Genomic DNA, 20,668 nt, shown 5'->3' with positions numbered 1-20,668 from the left:
GGTTCCATCTAAGTCTGTAGCCAGGACACCCTTTGAGTTGTGGAAGGGGTAAAAGCCCAGTATTCAACACCTTAGGGTATGGGGTTGCATAGCACATGTGCGAAAGCAACAGACAGACAAGTTGGAATCCAAGACTTCGAGATGCTATTTCTTAGGCTACCCCAAAGGCACGATAGGCTATTATTTCTATGACCCAATTGACCAAAAGGTCATTGTAAGTAAACATGTCACATTTTTTGAGGAAGAAATGATGACCCAGAGGTCCGAACCAAGAGTCATAAAAGAGCTATCGATGGCTCGAAACGCTCACTTCCGAGTGAGACCAACTGACATACCCGCTGAAATACCAACACATGAGGAACCTCGACGTAGTGGGAGGACTATTAGACCACCCACCAGGCTAACTCTTCTAACCGAAGAGGAAACAGTGGAAGAGTTCTACATGGTATCGGTTGAATCGGATGATGATCCGATGACATACTCTGAGGCTCTAAAGGATGTTGATGCCACTAGGTGGCTGAAAGCAATGCGCTCTGAAATCAATTCGATGCATTCCAACAAGGTCTGGACTCTAGTCGATCCACCACTTGGCTTCAAGCCGATTGGATGTAAATGGATCTTTAAGAAGAAGAAGGACGCAGATGGAAAGGTCAAAAGATTTAAAGTGAGACTGGTAGCAAAGGGCTATACCCAGAAAGAGGGTATACACTATGAGGAAACCTTTTCACCAGTAGCGATGATGAAATCCATCAGGATTTTATTGACTATCGTAGCACACTTTGATTATGAGATCTAGCAGATGGATGTGTAGACTGAATTTCTAAATGTGTTCCTTCAAGAGGAAATCTACATGGAACAGCCAGAGGGGTTCTCTTCCTTGGAGGAAGAAAGAAAGGTGTGCAAATTATAGAGGTCCATTTATGGGTTGAAGCAGGCTTCCAGGAGTTGGAACATCAGGTTTGATCAATCAATCAAATCGTTTGGTTTTGATCAAAACATGGATGAACCATGCGTTTACAAGAAGATCAGTGGGAGGGCAGTATATTTTCTTGTTTTATACGTAAATGATATATTGTTGATTGGTAACGATGTAGGATTCCTTTCATCTGTAAAACAATGGTTATCCACAACGTTTTCGATGAAAGACCTTGGTGAAGCTAGCTATATCCTTGGGATCAAACTCGTAAGAGATCGCCAGAAAAGGATGCTAGGCTTGTCACAGGAGACCTATATAGATAAAGTCCTGGCCAGATTTAGTATGGAGAACTCTAAGAGGGAAAGTGTTCCCTTCAGACATGGAGTCAGTCTTTCCAGATCTCAATGTCCTCAGTCTCAGACAGACATTGAAGAGATGAAGAGGATTCCCTATGCCTCAGCAGTAGGGAGTCTTATGTACGTTATGTTGTGTACGAGGCCGGACATTTGCTATGTAGTAGGTATGGTAAGTCATTATCAATCTAACCCTGAACGAGAGCATTGGAGTGCTGTCAAGAATATCCTCAAGTACCTGAGAAGGACTAAGGAATATTTCTTGGTTTTTGGATCTGATCAATTGTCAGTATTGGGATACATAGATTCAAATTTTCAAACTGACAAGGATGACAGAAAATCCACATCTGGGATGGTATATCTAATGGGTGGAGGTGCCATTGTGTGGCGAAGTGCGAAACAAAAGTCTACAGCAAATTCTACTACCGAAGCAGAATACCTTTCAGCTTGTGATGCAGCAAAAGAAGGTGTTTGGCTGAGAAAATTCCTATCAGATTTGGAGGTAGTCCCTGATCCTGTCAAGGGCCCTATTCCCCTGTTATGTGACAACAGAGGGGCCATTGCACAAGCTAAGGAGCCTAGGGCTCATCAGAGGAACAAGCACGTGCAGCGGAAGTATCACCTCATCAGAGCTAGAGATTATCCAGCAGGGTGACATGAGTATCTCCAAAGTGGACACAACTGAAAATGTGTCTGATGCCATGACAAAGGGTTTGTCACCAGGAGTGTTTGAGAAACACATGGAGGGCATGGATTTTAAATGTATGGGGAATTGGCTTTAATGTACAAGTGGGAGATTGTTGGACAAGTGTGTGTCCATCAAATCCGATTCGGTCCAATTCAACTCGGTTCACCTTTGTATTGAACATTTATACATTTTAGTTTAATATTGTCACATGCGATATAAAATTTTTGAGCATTATGTGTCCGTAAGTTATACTTAAAATGGTAGTCACGACTAGGGTTTGGGCTGGGCACCCTTATCATATGGTCGTCACATTGGGTATGCCTACACATGTGATGTCAGGGTACGAATGCGAGTGCTCACATGTTTGATGTGTGCATTGGCGAAGAATCTACTTTGTCGATTCGCTCATGTATTACTGCCAGATGTAGGAAGGCATAGACATGTGTCACCGACACCCTGTACCTGAGGGAACCCTGTCACTGCAAAGTGTGATCGCATTCTTTGGTTCATCAATGACTGAGACTCAAGCGAGTCAAAGCCGGTGTTCTGGGACTGCGTGAACACTTTGTGAGTGAAAGAGTTATCCAACACGGTCACCATTGCCCAATTGGGGAACACCAAGATAGAGACTGTCTGTGCATGGTCGGATCAGAATCTGAATCCAGTACCGTTTTGGAAATGGTTTTGCAAAATTTATTTTACATAAAATGATACATTATTTATAGTTATTTCAAATAAAGTGTTTTATCGAGTTTTACGGGACCCGATCGGATGCACAGACACTCTTATATGGACATGTACTATGAATTGGGGTTTGGCAGTACATGTGTACATGCCCTAGATTCCATAATGATGGTGTTGATTAGTGGGGGGGTTGTATATGATAAATTGTTATCATATAAGGAGTTATTTGGAATTTGCTAATTTAATTGGCTCTTTATTTAATTAATGGATTTGGTGCTAATTTTAATTATCCATTAATAATTGAATAAAGAATCTAATTAATACTTTCCCTATTAGATTCTGCTTCTTCACCTGTGTAGCACTTTGAGTTTAAACAGAACTGCCAGACTGTGAGAGAGAGAGAGTAAGACTCTCACTAGGACTCTATTAAATCTATCTAGGATTTAATTAAACCCTATTATTATAAATAGGGGACCAAAAAACACAGAAGAGGCAGCTCTCCATGTTTTTGGAGCAGACACTCTCTCTCCTACGTTTTTGGTTTCTCTCTCTCCCTCTTGTGATCTCTCTTCTTCTTCTCGCTTCTCTCACCTGTGTTTGAGAGTTAGGGTTTGTGAAACCCTAGATCTGTGCTGAAGAGTTTGAGGGCATCTGGGACTGGCGTGTAGAACCTTGGTAGCACCATTGGAGGTTCAGATCTATTTGCTTGGAGCACTCACTGGAGGAAGAACCACTGTCTATTGGAGAAGCAACACTTGAGGCTCACCAGGTTAGCAGTTCTTCATTAATTCCTTCAGTTTATTGATTATTAATATTTATGGGATGCGAAAGAAACTCGAATCGACCTTTTCCGCTGCGCATTCAAGTTAGCGATGGATCCCCCTTGCCATGTGATGGACTAGGGATGAGTTTCTTCGTCCCTATTGTGATAATAAATTTTATGGGACACATGAGGAAAGGAGAAACCCTAACAGGGATGCACCAGGGTTCCCATGGGCGACCATGGGAAGCCCTAAAAATTAAAATGGGACACCCATGGGACACCATGGGCTAACCCAGGGTGTGCAAAACCCTAAGAATAAATATCTTGGTCTCCCTAGGGAACCATGGTTTGATCCCTGGACCGTTGTTTGGCCAACATAAAGAATTCAACATCGCCTTGCCTGTTCCTATACTCATGAACAACAAAGGTCAGTTGAAAGATGCCACCATCACATTGTGGAAACAGGGCTCACACTCCTTGCTCACAGTTCCGTCCCTCAATAATATTTGCGTTTTGCTTTTGAGATGTCATTGTACCTTATTAATCGAATGTAATCTCAAATCACCAATGGTAAATATCCCTTTGAACTTGTGTATAATCGACCACCTGATTATTCTTCTTTGTGTAAATTTGGTTGTCTATGTTTTCCTTTCCTTAGGCCTTAAAATCCTTATAAAACGCAATTCCTGTCTACCTCATGTGTCCTTCTAGGGTAAGGCAATTCTCATATGGGATATCATTGGATGGACATGGCCACTCATAAAGTCTATATCACCCGCCATGATCATTCCAACAAATCCGTCTTTCCCTTTTGTACATCTACCCCCTTTCTATTAGGTGTGATTCCCTCTCCCCCCCCCCCCCCCTTAGACTTTTAATTTGTACCAATGGTCGTTAACCCCCTACCACTCCCGCCCCAAATAGGACTACTCCTAACCCACCTTCACCAAACCCTTTCGGTCAGGCCCAAACACCCTTTTCCCTGCCACGTCTCCCACCACCCACCTGTAACGTCTCACACTCCAATAGGGGAATTAAGGTCGTTAATCGGTTCAAGGATCGATTGTACTTAGTTGGTGAATCGTCAGAGGTAGCGATTTCAGATTTAAAACACATCCATATTATCTAGAGTAAAATTCAGCGAAAGTAAAAATAATTAAATAAAACAAAAGAAAAAAAAAGAAAACTTAAACAAATCTATCATCCCAACTTCAAAATAACTAAAGAAACTATTGCATGTCTTTAACCAAAATACTCAAATAACCATTTCATGTCCTTCAAAGCAAAAGAAATCGAAAATGAGGAAAAGAACATTAAAACTCTTAATAGACTATAAAATGGTGAGATTCATCAGTATGGGATTCTTCTACCTCACGATCCATTTCCACAATGTCATGCCCTAAATACTCATCATTTGAGAAAAATATCGGGGTAATTTTCGAAGAAATTTAGCGAGAAAAATCCAACTTAATACCATACAAGTTTGAAAACAAAGGATCCAATATTGCAAAACCCATAATGATAAATAAAATGTCCGGAGATGATGATACAACAAAAAAAGCATCCACGTATCAATAATTTCCATTTTTTCTTGGGATTCAATACAATGCCCCATGCCATTACATGGCCTACGCGCGTTACGTAGCCTTGACATGCATATTGACCCATAATGCCAATTTCTCCTATATCACCATGGTATTTCCAAATGTGAGAGGATGTAAGTTTACCCACGCCCTTACGTGGCCTGCGCGCCTTACACAACCTTGTCAACCCACCCAAATCAACATTGGACCATGTCGTATAGGGGTAACCATATGCTCCAATAATTACATCATAAAGCCAAAATCAGAACTATATTCCATGCCATGTACTTATTTGATTCTCATATTCAAAATCATATATAAGCATATCTCATATCCAACTCATATCATGTTCATGTTTAAATTCCCAACACACATGCATAGAGAAATCAAAACCAATTCAAGAATTATATCCATTTATCATACTTGCATACAATCATATGTGTATCTCATAAAATCTAACATCTATCAATCATCATGCATCCCATAAAATCATACATCTCCAATTCATCATGCATCTCATAAAATGAAGTTATATATATATATATATATATATATATATATATATATATATGCACTTGTACCAATACGTTAGAGAGAGAGACAGAGAAAACAAAATAAAAATTGACGTATGATCATCATACATAGGGCTGCAACAGGGTCTGAGATACTTTGATGCCATTCGGCTCCTGGTTTCAGGGTGCAAATGTATGTGTGGCCATTTGTTAGATGATGGAGAGAGGTATAAATATGGAACAGATTAAATGTTTAAATGCCAATGTTAGGACAAAGAGAGAAGTTTTTTTGTTTTCAATATGAGCATGCAATTTAACACAGAAAAACGAATTCAATGATGTTACATATAGTGGTGGATGTTACATATAGTGGTGGAAGCATCACGAGTAAGTATTGGTACAATAAGAGAGCTTAGTGCCTTTTTTTTTCATTTTTCTTCTAATAAGCTGTTCCTTTGTGTGGAAAGATTCTTCGACTATTATATGTTGGGACATTTTATCTAAATTTGTTTTCAATATTGCATAAATTGGATAAGATACCAAACTTATTTGTATGGCTAAATCCAATTACGAATTGTCTAGACACGGATAGTTTCTATTTCTAATAAGAGGTTATATTAATAATCCATATTTTTGTCCTGCCAACCCGTTTAGCTGGGATAAGGCTTGTACATTCGTAATATTGTTCATGCCTTATTGTAGAACTCAAGTCACATATCCATTCATGTTCCGAATTTGAATCAAGCCACATATCTATGTCTTCTTTCTACCTAACAATCTAAGAGAAAAGAACCAATGCCTCATCCAATTATTCAACACCTCAAGGCCCTCCAGATATCAAATCCAATTTTTACCATACTGTCATGTGGGTTACTATGATTAAAATATAATCAACTTCTAAAACATTCAAAGAGTGAAGTCAAGAACTTATTGCAATCACATAGAGCAATTAACGTGTATTCTCTGATAATTAAGTTTTCAAGCATGCCATAAAAGCTTTAATAACTAGAAGTTGTGTCTATATTTTCATGATAGTACATAGTCAGCTATATATAAGAATGTACAAATTTATATGATATCTGGAAGGTTCTCCCGAAGGAGAGAAAACCATAAGTTCTCCCTACAAATGAGCGACAAAGAAAGTGAAGGATGAGAGTAGTTGAGAGAGAGAGAGAGAGAGGAGTACGAGATTGTCGCAGGTTTGAGAAGAGAAGAGAAGAGAGAGAAAATGCAGTAATAGTATTAGAAAGTTGTGTTTTTACACACGTTTCCTGTAGAAACGGATCCTCCTAAATCTTCTCAAGCGTATTTCCATTCTTTGTCAAGAACTTCACATGATAAAGATATGTTTATGAGAATATGGTAAACATAATAGGGAAGGAGTGGTAAAAAAAAAATGAGAGCCAACGAATAACCTGCCATGTCTTTTCTCAGAATAAACAAATAGAAAACAAATTGACATATTGGGGGTGATCCATCTTCAAATCTGAGAAAAAGTTGGGATGGGAATAGACGTGGTATCATGCCTTCCAATATTTATGTTTGGTATAGTTTTTATTTTTGATTTTTATCTATTTAACAAAAATCATTAAAGAAAACCATTTTTGATCAAAAACTAAAAATCATTTGGTAAACATTAGACATAATGGAATATAAAAGTGAAAAACAGTTTGGTATGATCATGTGTAGAATGGTTTTTTGAAGAAATGATGTATGAAGATATTCCCTCTCCACCCATCTTTCTTCCTGGAGAACGGAAAGGGATGAGAAAAAGTTCAAAAAAAAAAAATTAAAATTCCATTGTTATGCTTATCGGATTTGCTACTACGAAGCAATGAATTGAAAAATCTTTGGTTTCTTCCCTTATCCCTTTCTCATGGATTCATCGGATCGATTGTGCAACAGACAGAGGACTGTGCATCAGATCCTCGGTGGAGGACTCGGTAACACTCTCTATCTCTCTTCTGTTTATTCTATTGATGATGAGTTATAATGTTAATTCCAATGAGATTCTCGACTCGTTCTACTGTTGTTCCACATAATTCTTTTTCTTTTCCAATTCCCCTTTGTGGACTTCACTTTTCACCTCTGATTACCCTTTGGTGGCCTTTGTTTGATTACTCCGATATAAATTGATTTCTCTGTGACAACCTTAGATCTTGTGGTGATAAAAATTTGCCTTTTTTAGATTGAGCGATTTCCTCCAAGTGTTACCCTCTTCTTCTCATTTCTTGATTTGTTGGAGCAAACCAAACCCAAAACCAAATGAGTTCGTTAATCTTTTCATTTACTTATGGCAGGGATGGAGAATGTAACAAAGAATCAAACATCAGGTAGAGTTTCGGAAACCGATTTAATTTATCCTACAGGAGGGGAACCGAAGGAGACTGCGCTGTGTGAAGATAAAAGAAGACGATGCATCAGAGAAATCCAACGGTGTGATTAGGAAGAAAATCACTTCTCGAGTTGATCGGCATGTCGTCAGAAGGGAGAAAAAATCTCCTCTCCTTCCTCCGCAACCCAATCCCATTAATCGGTAACCTTCAAAAAAACTTCAAGCAAATCGACTGCGAGAGCCCATCTGATCAATAATTTTGAATTGCAGAATAATCCATTAAATTATAGTTTTAGACATCTGTGACAAATGAAGTTTAAGGACGACCTGGGCTTTCAAAATCTTTCTTTATAGTGTGCTTTTTTTTTTTTCTAATTAACTTAAGGACTTTGGCTATAGTTCAACCACTTGCAGAATTCACCCAAAAAAAAAAAAACTGCAAGCAAGTTGGGTTGCAAACATTGAAAATCAGAAGGGGATCGGCATGTCGTCAGACTTTTTTTTTTCTGGTTCTGTTTGGTTTCAGGAACTCCGAGCCAACGATGCTACCATCTACTGCAAGCGAAAATAGAAAGTCATCTTAGTCGGAGAAATTTCTTGAGAGGACGGAGAAGAAACCAGCGACCGTTGGTAGTGCTGCTGGTGCCGGCGGTGTCGGCATTAGCTGCGATCATGGTCTCCTCAATCTCTCTCTTGATCGATGAAGGAGGAGGAGATCGAGTCAGAGGCTTGCCAGTTTAAAAAATAAAAGCAATTTACAATTTTAACCTTCAATGTTGGGGTATATAAACACATGCTCATTAAAGAGTCCGAACAAATAGACTTAAAACAGTTTTCAACGAATATCCATAAAGGCCTTTTCATCCATTTTTGGTTTTTGATTTTTTTTCAATCTTTTTTAAATAAAAACAGGTTCCATAAACAATACCAAGCACAACCAAAAACGTTTTTAAAGACAAAAATCAGAAAATAAAAACTATACCAAAGATAGGCTTAGTTATAAGAATTTCCATGACACACTGTTGTAATCCAGAACCGCCATCTCATGCCCCACTCACTGGCTTCCGCCTTATCACTTATGACATAGCATAGGCCTCCAAAACTTTAAACCAGAAATCACTACAAAGTTAATTAAAAAATGAGAGATGTGTAGACCGCGAAGAATAGGGAGGAGAAAGGTATAAGGGGGGAGGTGAGGGGCATATTGTTTTTGGGGTGAATATTGTGAGGGGAGAGGGAGACGGTGAGTAAGACAAGAGAGATGTATGGAGGGGGAAGATGTAGGAAGGGGAGGGAGGTGGCGTTTCATGGAGGGTCTTGTGTGGAGGGAGAGTGACCAATAGACCTATTTGCAAGGGATCTTAGTCCTATTTATTAGCCTCGGAATGAGGGGTGTAGAGACGTTAGAGAGAGATCTGGGGGATAGTCGTGATTGTTGGAGAGAATAATTTTGTGTGAGTGACTGCGTTTTCACATACCTATCTAAAGAGTTTTAAGTTGGGTGAGGGTATTTTTGTCATTTAAAAAAATTTGACAAAAAAGGTAGAGTACGTACTTTAATAGGATACATAGATATCAATATTTATTTTCTAGTATAACATAAAATAGGGTCGGGCCAGGCAAAGCCAGGCTTAGCCCGAGGCCTCAACCTTAGCCCGACTCGACCCTGACTCAGGGCTAGAAATTTCCAGCCCTGACCTGCCCTCAGATTTAAAGCATTTTTTTTGTTTAATGCAACCCACACCAATAATTTGGTAATTTTAGTTGCTACCTACCAGTTTTAAGTTATGCAGGCTGAGTTTAAGTAGGTTAAACATGTTTGGCTATAGAAAAATGTCTTGTTTTGACTTTTCAAATGCAAGATCAAATAGAAATCCAATTAAAAAAGTAAGGGACCTAGACATCTCATGCTCTGTTTAAGCCATACATTCTTTTCCCTTAAAAAAAAAAAAAAAAAACTATTTTCTATTCGACAATTTTCTCAGCACTTTCTTATGAATTGTGATGATTCATTGGTACCTATCAAACTCAAGGTGCATTAGATAAGTATACTAAGTATGGTTTGAGACCATTTTTGTTTCTTTTTCTTTTCCCTATCTTTCATGGTTTACTGCTGCTGTTTCCTTCATAAAAATAAGTCTCAACAAAGAGACCTGCTCTCATAGTCTGATTCCTTTATTCTCAAACCCTAATACCCATAGCCGTCAATTCTTAATTTCCGTATCAAATCCTAGCCTAAAACCTAGCTAGTTTCAGCCCAGTAACCTAAAAACTCAGTTTTCCGAATTGAATCAAAAAGAAATTGAACTCCTCTACGCACACACCAATATTTCTTTGTACCAATGATAACCGGAGACCTAAGACAACATAAATATAAGGAATGTCACATTTTATATTGGCTGCTACAAACAATGTAAGAAAGAGGGGGGGAAATTCCCAATTAATCATATCGAGTACACAATTTTTTGTTGGTATAAACATAGCAGAGCTTGCTAAGTAAAACTATTGTGGACATCAATCACGACAACATTAGCAGCATAAAGTGGGAACACTTAATAACCCATCCCCATAGCAAGGCCATTGTCGAGAAACATTAATAGCCGGAAAACAAAGACAGTTGTATAGTCAACCAATAACAACAACAATCAATAGAAGAAAATACAAATGTAACCGATCAAAACTTCTGTATCCTTTGAAAAGCCCAATAAGAAAATCTTCGATGACTGCAGAAGTGAATAGTGTATCTTCAAGAGCTGAAAGCTCACCACAATCCACATATGCAAAAGGATATGAACAGAGATGATAAAGCATCCAATTGATCAAAACAATGATTCTATTATACAAATAGTTAAAGAATAAAACACAAGCAAAAAGAGAGACAGAACAAGTTCAAGTTGCCAAAGGGAGAAAGTACTAAATTTTCTTGACATGGCAAGTGCTTAGCTAATAATAGTGTTTGCAAAAAAATGAAGTTACAGTAACAAGAAAAACAATAACATCAAGATCAATAAGGAGGATACACACCTTTTGCGAGCATGGACAAGAAGAAGTCATCATACCTGCAAAAGAAACCTCAAAATGAATTGCAATAAAACCCTACAGTAAAATCACCTTGGTTTAAGACAATTATCGATTTGAAGAATACAGTTACCTGCACAGAACTGAGGTTTTGGCCTCTGATCAGCTAAAGAAAAGTAAATTTGCAACCAAGTGAAGATACCTAGTATAATGCATAATTAATATTTTCAATTTTCAAATACCTCATCTAAACCTGAAGGGCAATTCTATAATCAATTCTTTTTTTAGTGTAATAACAGTGAACGTGTAGTACATAATCAGATTGGGCAATAAATTTTGAATTAAGTACACACAACATCAATAAAGTATAGACAATGTGAAAATTGAGAAAAATTGCAAGGATACCATCACTTAAAGATAGAGAGGTATGGACTCTCAGTTTCTACCATTTACATTTCACATATAATGCATAAGCTACAAAATCAGCACAGTTATTGACCTGCTACATTCATTTATAAGCCCCAATATACAACATGTCATCCAATAAAGCAAATAATTGTTAAAAAAAAAATTAGAATTCCCTTTGGTGAGCTTGTCAGCAATTTTTGTGCCTTGTGGACCCTCTATAACAATAGATCATATATTATGTTGCTTTCCAACACTATACTCTGAAATGGCATGCAAACACATTCATTTAGCAGAGAAGGTCAAAGAATGCATTTCAAATACATGCCCCCAAAGTTTCAAATACTTGGGATAAACCAGATTTTGAAAAATTGAAAGAAAAATGTCAATGTAAAGTAGGAAACAACACAAGATAGATAGAGAGAAAAAGAGAGAAAATAAACAAAAAACACAAGTACAAGATCTTATTGACAAAATTTATGCTACACTTTTGCACTAAGAGAATGATAAGTCAAAATAGAAGTTAAGAATTTTCCTCCATAAGTCAAATATCGGCATGAGATCCACCAAACCTCACGGTAATCTACCAAAAATAAAATAATAGAAAGGTCTATTATGAATAGCATCCAAAGAGAGCGCCACCGAAGCTCAAAAAAAAAATACTTCAGATTGTGTACTTTAATCTGAATCCATGACAACTTTCAACCAAGTGAATACTTTTAGAGAATGCCAAAATGAGAAGAATACCTTAGGTATCACTCGTATATACTTGCTTAGCCTCTGCATATGGAACATTAAAAGTCTATCAAACAGGGGTTATGTGGAAATTCTGATGAGCTTAATTGCTAGTGAGTTGAGGAATTGGAAAGATTACTTACAATGATTAAAAGTAGTTCAGGCACACACCACGTCCATGGATGACAAAACTGGTCAACACAATATTAGCGACTCAGTGCTCAAATTCTGGGCACACACACCATGTCCACGGAATGTCCCTGCATTAGCGATTCAATGCTCAAATTCCATTTTATAGTTTTCAGCAAATGGGAACTAAACAAGAATTAACATCATATAAAAACATACCTGAATTGCCTGAAACTGCAGTTTGAATACAGCTTTGATCTTACTACCAAAAAAAAAAAAAAAAAATACAGCTTTGATCTTGTTCTTCTCCCTCCTCCATCTCGTAGACTTGAACATCTTCGCTCACGGTTTTAGTTAGGCATTTCCCTGTCAAATTGAAGCTTCTGGTCTCACAACCAGAATATCTTCGGTTGGGATCCTCAACCAAAATATCATGGATTAGGAATTTTTTCTGGATAAGGAAACTAAACAATGCAAGATTAGGAAAGCAATTGAGGGGAAAGAATTTAGAAATTTTTTTTTTTTGTAAGGAAAGAATTTAGAAAAATACAGATTCGAGCAATGAAGATGAAGGAATAAGGTATTAATGGAGAAAATATATCATAAAAGATATTTTTGAGAGAATGTGTGTTTCAAAAGAAAAAGGAAAGTAAGGAGAGAGAGAGAGACGTGGAATGGAGGGAGAATCTAGACTTTCCTAAAATTAAAATGCTATAAAACAAATGTATGTCAGGCAATCATGCATGTACAAAATGAATATCCAGCTGATCCATTTAGTGATAACTGTTGGGCAGTAGACTGAAAAGGGGTTGATAAAAAGAATAATAAGAAGACAATCTGACGCCTATAACACATAATGAAGTTCTAATTGTTCAGAATTATAAGCAATCACCATGGACAGAGTAAGAAAATTTTAAGTAAATTAAACTGCTAACGTAGAAAGAACAACAGGCCTACACTGTGATAGAGGTGGAGTTATCCAAAAAATGTTACTATTTACGGCGTCAACAGTAAAGAGTTCTACCATCATGGGAGACCCGGATGGAATATGGCACGACCTCCAGCTCGTTTCCCTCCACGACAGTCTCAACCAAGTACCCATTCTCAAACTGAACAACATTTCCATATATTGGAACAACCACAAAAGAGACAAACAAACACACACACACACACACACATACTTTTTTTTTTAATAAAAACACACATAATCAGTGTCTCGGTTTGGCAAGTACCCATTAAAATATAAGCAAACTAGTCATCTAGGTTCAATAGATAAAAAAGACCAGTAAAATCATCAAGGGAAAGAGGGTCTATTCGGGTGGTGACAGAGGTAGCAAAGGATTCATAGTCTGATCCAAGGCCAAGCAAGATGCTAAGGATGATATCTGCTTCAGATATAGGGTGGGCAGCAGCCGCAAGATGAGCAACAAGCTCGTTGGCCGTTTGAAGGTACTCGGCCATGGAGAAAGTGCCTCGTTTGATTTGCAGCAGTTGGTACTTGAGTTGCATTATTCTGACTTGGGATTGGGATGCATAAATCCGTGCAAGAGTATCCCATGCAGCCTGGGACGATGTAGCACCAATAATATGGGCCATGGAGTGTTCAGTTAAAAAAGAGATTATCTAAGATAAGATAATCTGATCCTGTCGTTTCCACAAGGTCTACACAGGATTAATGGCCAACGTGGAGGTGGTGGTTTCGGTGGGGGAGGCTGGAAGTGTTTTAGGAGGGCATGGAAAGCTGCCATCTATGTAACCAAATAGATCATGAGCATGTAGTAGTGGGATGAATTGGGATTTCCATAGTAGAAAGTTGGTTCGATCAAGTTTGATGGGCAAAAATTGAATGATATTGGTAAGAGAGATTATCGTTGGAGTAGTGGAGGAGGAGTCTGAGACAGCCATAGAAGATAAGGACGATGGTCAGTAGCTCTGATACCAAGATAGATAGGATATTTGAGATTGAATTCACCGTGTTTCATTGTGATCATGGTCTATGTATTTATATTATATGTGAAGTTCTACAAAAGTATTTGAAACTCAAAATACAAGAGATAGAGTCTGAGTTCCCCTATACTACTGCTATACAATTTACAGGAGAACAAATAGGAGATATAGATAAGAGAGAGAGAGATAAGGGTGAGACGGTTTTAACAGCCTCTCACACTCTCCCGTTATCAGATATGGGATTTGAATTTGAATTCAAAAGTGGATCTCTATCCATAATAATCAGCAACCTCTCTTTCCAATTACTTGTTTGGGGCGTTTTTGGGGAAGACCTCGTCCATTTGAGAAATGAAGACAAGTGTTTAATTAAGGGTCCTGAAGAAAAATAAAACAGAGAACTAAACAAAACAAAACAAAAGAATATAGAACGGTAGAAATTTAGCATGTCGATTAGCAAAACAGATAAAAGAAAGATGTGAGAAAAGAAGGGGGGGGGGGGAGGGGGGAGTGGCTTGAGAATAACCTGACGGAGCAGCTTCCGCTCGAAGTTGAACGATATAAAAACTGAAGAGTATGTATCAATAAGAGATCAATCTCCCATGGCAGTTTTGTGTTTCCTTTTGACGTATTGCCCCCGAATGGAAGAAAGAGAATTTACTGAAACAATAGAAGAAAGAGATCGATAGAATATTTGGAGCAGAGAGAACATTGGTTAAAGCATTACAAGAGTGCATAAGTTGATCTACCTCAGTATGCATTCATGTTTTTGAATAGATAGTGTGGTATATTACTCACCCGTAAAGCCATCTTCTTTAACTTATTCATTGCAGAGAACTGTTTTAGGCGGGAAAGGACAGCAGCATCCAATGCTCTGTCAGGAGCAACTCCATTTTCGCATATCCAGGGATGACCTAAATGTAGCATGAAAAAGAAAGTATATCAAAATGGTTTCCCACTTGAGCGAAATGAGGGGGTTCTTGTTCTTATTTTTTGTTGTATTCTATTTTTGTCATATTATTATTGTGTTATGAATTTAATTGAATTGATGGGGAAATAACAATCCCCAGGGAAACACCGGAAAGTCTTCAAATAGACTAACAAAAGATGATGTCTTATGTCTTACAAAGCACTTCATGAGCAGTCAAGCGATCACAAGGCCGAGAACAGAGCATCTTTTGGATGAGATCCTTAGCGCTGTCAGAGATTAGAGGCCATGGGTCTGATTCAAAGTCAATTTGCCCCCTTCAACACTGCATCAAATATCCCCTGCTGTGTTTCTGAATTCCAAACAAATAAAGTTTTCAGAATGAATCAGTAGCTCGTGCAGCACGATCATATCAAATCCGATATACCTGCCCAAAAAGGTGGTACACCTCTCAGCAATATATACAGTATCACTCCTGCCGTCCATACATCGGCTTCCGGCCCATAATGCTTGCAAAGTACCTCTGGAGCAACATAATACGGACTTCCAACCACATCAGTAAAGATTTGACCTATAGGATCATAATGCCATACAGTTCGAAAAGTGTCGACAATCCAAAATATATGGAAACTTCAGAATTAATTTTAGGTGATCATAAAAACTAACAAGGATTATATACTCATGAAAAGAATCAGACCTCGTCTACGGTTGTTGTATCAAGTTTAGCATACAAGTCAGGCTATTTACATCTAGAATACGTTCAGAGCCTCTTTGTTTTTTTCAACAGTCAAAAGGTTTGTGAGACAGAGCTCACAGCCTCAGTTAGCATCATGCTCACGGATTATACATTAAATATCTATTGTCATATTTTATACAATCTAAGAGATCCAACATATTTTTAGAAAGGCCATCATTTTTTAGGGAAGCTTTTCACGAAATTTCTTATAATTAGCTAAGTGGACAGCATCGACAATTTTCTTATCACAAGGTAAAATTTTTGGGAGAATTTTCGGAGAAAATTAATATTTCTTTCTCAATAACGTATTGAACAAAAAGACAAACGACCCTCAGAAGAAAGGTATACCTGGTTTGAAGAATAGAGAGCCCAAAATCAATGGCTTTGAGCGAAAAATCATCGTCTTTGTTGACCAGCAAAAAGTTCTCTAGTTTCAAATCCCTGTGCATAACACCAAGGGAATGACATGCCTCGACAACACCCACGATGATCTTTGTCAACTCAGCTGCCTTCCTTTCACTGTAATGCCCTCTCTGAATGATGCGATCAAATAATTCACCCCCAGCACAGAGCTCCATCACGATATGCACATAGAGTTGATCTTCATAAGCTCCTTTAATGGTCACATTGTTCTTGTGACCAGAGAGATGATGCATTATCTGAATTTCTCTGCTGACATCTAACACATCTTCCCTTGAGATGAGCTTCCTCTTGGTGATAGATTTACAAGCGTATTCGGTACCAGTTGCAATCTCAGTGCACAAGTAAGTAGTACCGAATTGTCCTTGACCCAATTTACGACCCAACGTGTAAAGATCACGGATGTTAGCAGTCTGATGACCCAATACGTAATAAGCCTGGTTATCGATCCCTTGGCTCAGGGTGTTGTCCTTTCCGGTTGGGCTGTTATGGTCTTTCTTGTGATTTTCTTTGGCGAATTCGTCAATAATCACCTGCTGCGCGTTCAAACTGGTTGGCAAATGATCAGATTTCGAATGCTCGGGAACTGTTTCGCCTAGAGATCGAGGTATCCATAGGCTGACTGTAGCCCTGAAAGAGATGTAAGGGTCGCGTTCTGGAGGGAGGTGTCCTCCAAACAATGCGCAGAAGAGAGAAAAGGTGGGGGATGGAGGCCTAGAACCCTGGAGGGATGTGTCTTTTGGAGTTTTGGAGGTTTCTTCTCGGGGAGAGAGAGAGAGAGAGAGAGGAGGGTATTTTTGTCAATTAGAGAGAGAGAAGAGGGTCTTTTCGGCATTGAAAAAATTTGACAAAAAAAATTAGAGTATGTACTTTTATAGGATACATAGATATATGATCATATGAAAACGCCTTATCTTACCATAGAATAACCTAGACCTATGTATCAAACTTATAGATATTAGGAGGGTTTTTCACTTACTCTTACTGTAGACTAAAAATCAAAGTCTTCTACCCTTGAGATAAAAGGTCTTGAACCCTTCGATACAGGGTCTTCAACAGGCCAAATCGGAACTTGAAGTTTGAGGAGGGAGAGGCAGTCTTCTTCCCTTCTTCCTTTTCTCCTTCTCTTTCTTTCTCTGTTTTTTTTCTTCCTTCATCAAACTCACACCTCTCTTCTCACTCTTCAAAATTCGTGGGGAGCTGAGGCCCCCATGAATTTGGGTTGCTTGATATAGGAGAGATCATCCTTCTCTCTATTTCTAAAATCCTTTCTATTAACTTCCTAAAACTAGGATTTCTTTGATCTTCCCACATCTTCTATCTAAATAAATATTAGCCCTTGAATTAGTATAGAATCTCATGATCAAATAGTTAGCTAAGATGTGATGTAGGCCTTCTAATTATGAGGTAAATTGCTATTCAAGCAATTAATAAGTATCCAATAGTAGGTTACCACTTGTCAGGCCTAGAATATTCATTTTCCAAAATCGAGGAGAAGATGGAGGATGGATCCCACAAGATATGGCCCTTTGAATACTCTCTTATGATCTTATCTTTGTTCCCAAATTTAACTCATAGCTAATAATCCTTTAAAATTTCTAGCAATTCTTTCCAATTTGAATTCATAGTTTATTCAACTCAATCTTGACTAAGCACATGATTAAATCTTAGCCCTACACCTCATCATATCTCAATCTCACAAAAATCAAGTGCTAAAATATCTCCAATAATCTCCCTCCAAAATAAGTTAAGCTCTAACCTAGGCCCCACACATGCCTAGATTACAATATTAACCATACATAATTAGCGATATTTTACTTTAAGCTCTTAAATTCCCAGTAAGCCCCTACACGAAAACTTGGCTATACAATATTAGCCATACATAATTAGCGATATATATATATATATATATATATATATATATACACATTCATACATATTTATATTTACATGTATAAATATTAATTTATAAAACAAACAAGTTTGTAGCTAAAGCAAATTACCCAAATACCCTTGTAAAAAAAATAATTTTAGGGATATTACACCACCCCATCACTAGCTCCCTCCCCTATCTTCTCTGACCCCGAATCTCGGTCCCTAGATAAGTTATATGCCCAACCACCCCTGTCCTTACCTCCTATAGTGTCAACTCATACCGAACAAGCCTCCCCACTTGTAAACGTTCGTAAGTTGCCTCTCCCCCCAGCTACCTGGACTCATCCCATGACGTTACACACTCAACCCCACTTGCAGCTCCAGCACACCACCACAACAATGCACCCTGTTCAACCCACATGCTTTACATAGAAAAATAAACTACCTTAATGGTGGGCGGCCATGGCTAATGAGTTTAATGCACTTGTTTGCAATGGTACCTAGACACTTGTTCCTCCCAATCCCTGTTTTAATCTTATTTGTTGTAAGTGGGTGTATAGGATCAAGCATATGGCAGCTGAACTCTCTTGAATGGTACAAATCGTGCCTGGTAGCTAAGGGCTTTCACCAACAATAGGGTGTAGATTACAAGGAAACATTCAGCCCTATGGTAAAGCCAACTACAATCCGGATAGTGATTTCTCTTGCGGTTACTCGTGGCTGGGTCATTGGCCAACTAGATGCCAATAACAATTTTCTACATAGGGTTCTAAATGAAGAAGTTTATATGGTCCAACAGCTAGGATTTGAGGATGCTTCTCATCCCCATCATGTGTGTAAAATGCAACGATCACTTTATGGGCTAAAACAAGCTCCCCAGGCCTAGTTCCATTGTTTGTCATAGCTTCTTATTCAATCAAGATTTTGTGCTTCACATAAAGATCCTTCACTTTTTATCTTTAATTGTGGTTCCAAAAAGGCTTATGTCTTGGTCTATGTGGATGATAACCTAGTTACCAACAACTCACCTTCCCATGTGACCACGTCACTTAAACAGTTCTCTAGTGAATTCTCCATTAAGGACCTTGGTCCTCTACATTATTTTCTAGGTATTGAAGCCACTAATCATTCAAGGGGTCTTGTCTTCTTCCAGCAACGATACATCACATATATATTGAAGCGAGTAGGTATGATAGTTTGTAAACTGTCCTCACTCCCATTGCCACTATGTCGAAGCTCATTGCTTTAGGGGGGTGCACCATTCTCCAATGCCACTCTACACATGTTAATTGTGGGTGCGCTGCAGTATATCACACTCACTCAGCCAAATGTTGCTTTCGCAATTAACCAGCCTTGCCAGTTTATGCATGCCCCTACAGATGATCACTGGGCTCTTGTCAAATGCATATTGCGTTATCTCAAAAACACCCATACACGTGGTATACTAATTGATAGTAATTCAGGTCTTCATCTATAGGCGTATTTCGACATAGACTTGGTGCATGACTCTAATGATAATAAGTCTACAGGGGGTTATGCAATTTTCTTAGGAAGCAATCTCATATCATGGTCCTCCTGCAAACAATGAACTGTTGCTCGCTCCTCCATTGTGTCAGAATATTAGGCTTTAGCCAATGTTGCAGTTGAATTACTTGGCTCCATTCTCTATTTAAGGAACTTGGTCCCCCTATGAACCGCCCTCCAACTATTTGGTGTGACAATTTTGAGGCCACATACTATCAGCCAATCACATGTTTCATACCTGTAACACGTCGAGAATGATTTTCACTTTGTAAGGGATAATATCACCATATGGGAACTTTCTGTTCAGTTTATTTCCATTGCCGATCGATGGGCTGATTTCTTTACGAAAGGCCTGTCGTCTCAACTCTTTCAGCATCTTCGGAACAAGCTAAGGATTTGACCCATTAAATCATCAGCTTGAGGGGGTGTAATGGTGTATCAACCAAATATACCTGTGCCAACCAAATGGTACTATATATATTCGATTTCCTTATCCTAACCTTCTATTTGTGTTTGTCTTTCCTTAGGACTCATCTTGAGATCTGTCTTTCCTTAAGACTCATATTGAGTTCCAAGTCTTTCTATTATTTCTACCTTATATATGGTAGGACATATATATATATATATATATGTTGTTATCACATGTAAGTTTTTTTTTTGTCAAGAAAATGAAAGTAGGGGAAATTGAACCTAAGACCTAATAACTTGTTATCACATGTAGGTAAAGGCAATGAAATCAATGAAAATTTATCACAAAACTTCAAGGAATCAAAACAACTTCTTAGACTCCAAGACCATTTGATATTATTCAAATTCTTAAAACGTTTCAAGATGATGAACCTATTAGTCAAACAAACGATCATCGAAAATCTCACTGAGTTGCTTTCGAATACAAGCTAGACCCACAATTAAGCATGCTAACAAAAGAAATTACTATGGACTATAAAATTTTAAAAGTATTTTATTCACAGGAAAGTTTTTTAGGCTGTATAAACTGCAAAGCTGCTAAAGGTTTTCTTCAAAAAGATGTTCAAAATATAGCTTCAAGGTAAAAAAATTATTTACATGATGGCAAGGGGTAGGGTGGGGAGCTCAGTCAGAAAAGGAGGGGCCTTGGGGA

General features: G+C 38.1%; 1 pseudogene; it reads right to left on the bottom strand.

Moving 5' to 3' along the window:
• Positions 1–19,924, bottom strand: part of LOC122663035 — a 33,334-nt pseudogene extending 13,410 nt beyond the window's left edge.
• Between the last annotated feature and the right edge of the window lie 744 nt (positions 19,925–20,668).

Source organism: Telopea speciosissima, chromosome 5, assembly GCF_018873765.1.
Source record: "Telopea speciosissima isolate NSW1024214 ecotype Mountain lineage chromosome 5, Tspe_v1, whole genome shotgun sequence".
In the NCBI taxonomy this organism is placed as follows: domain Eukaryota; kingdom Viridiplantae; phylum Streptophyta; class Magnoliopsida; order Proteales; family Proteaceae; genus Telopea; species Telopea speciosissima.
Note: the sequence above shows the minus strand (reverse complement) of the source record. Positions and strands in the feature narration are given on the sequence as shown.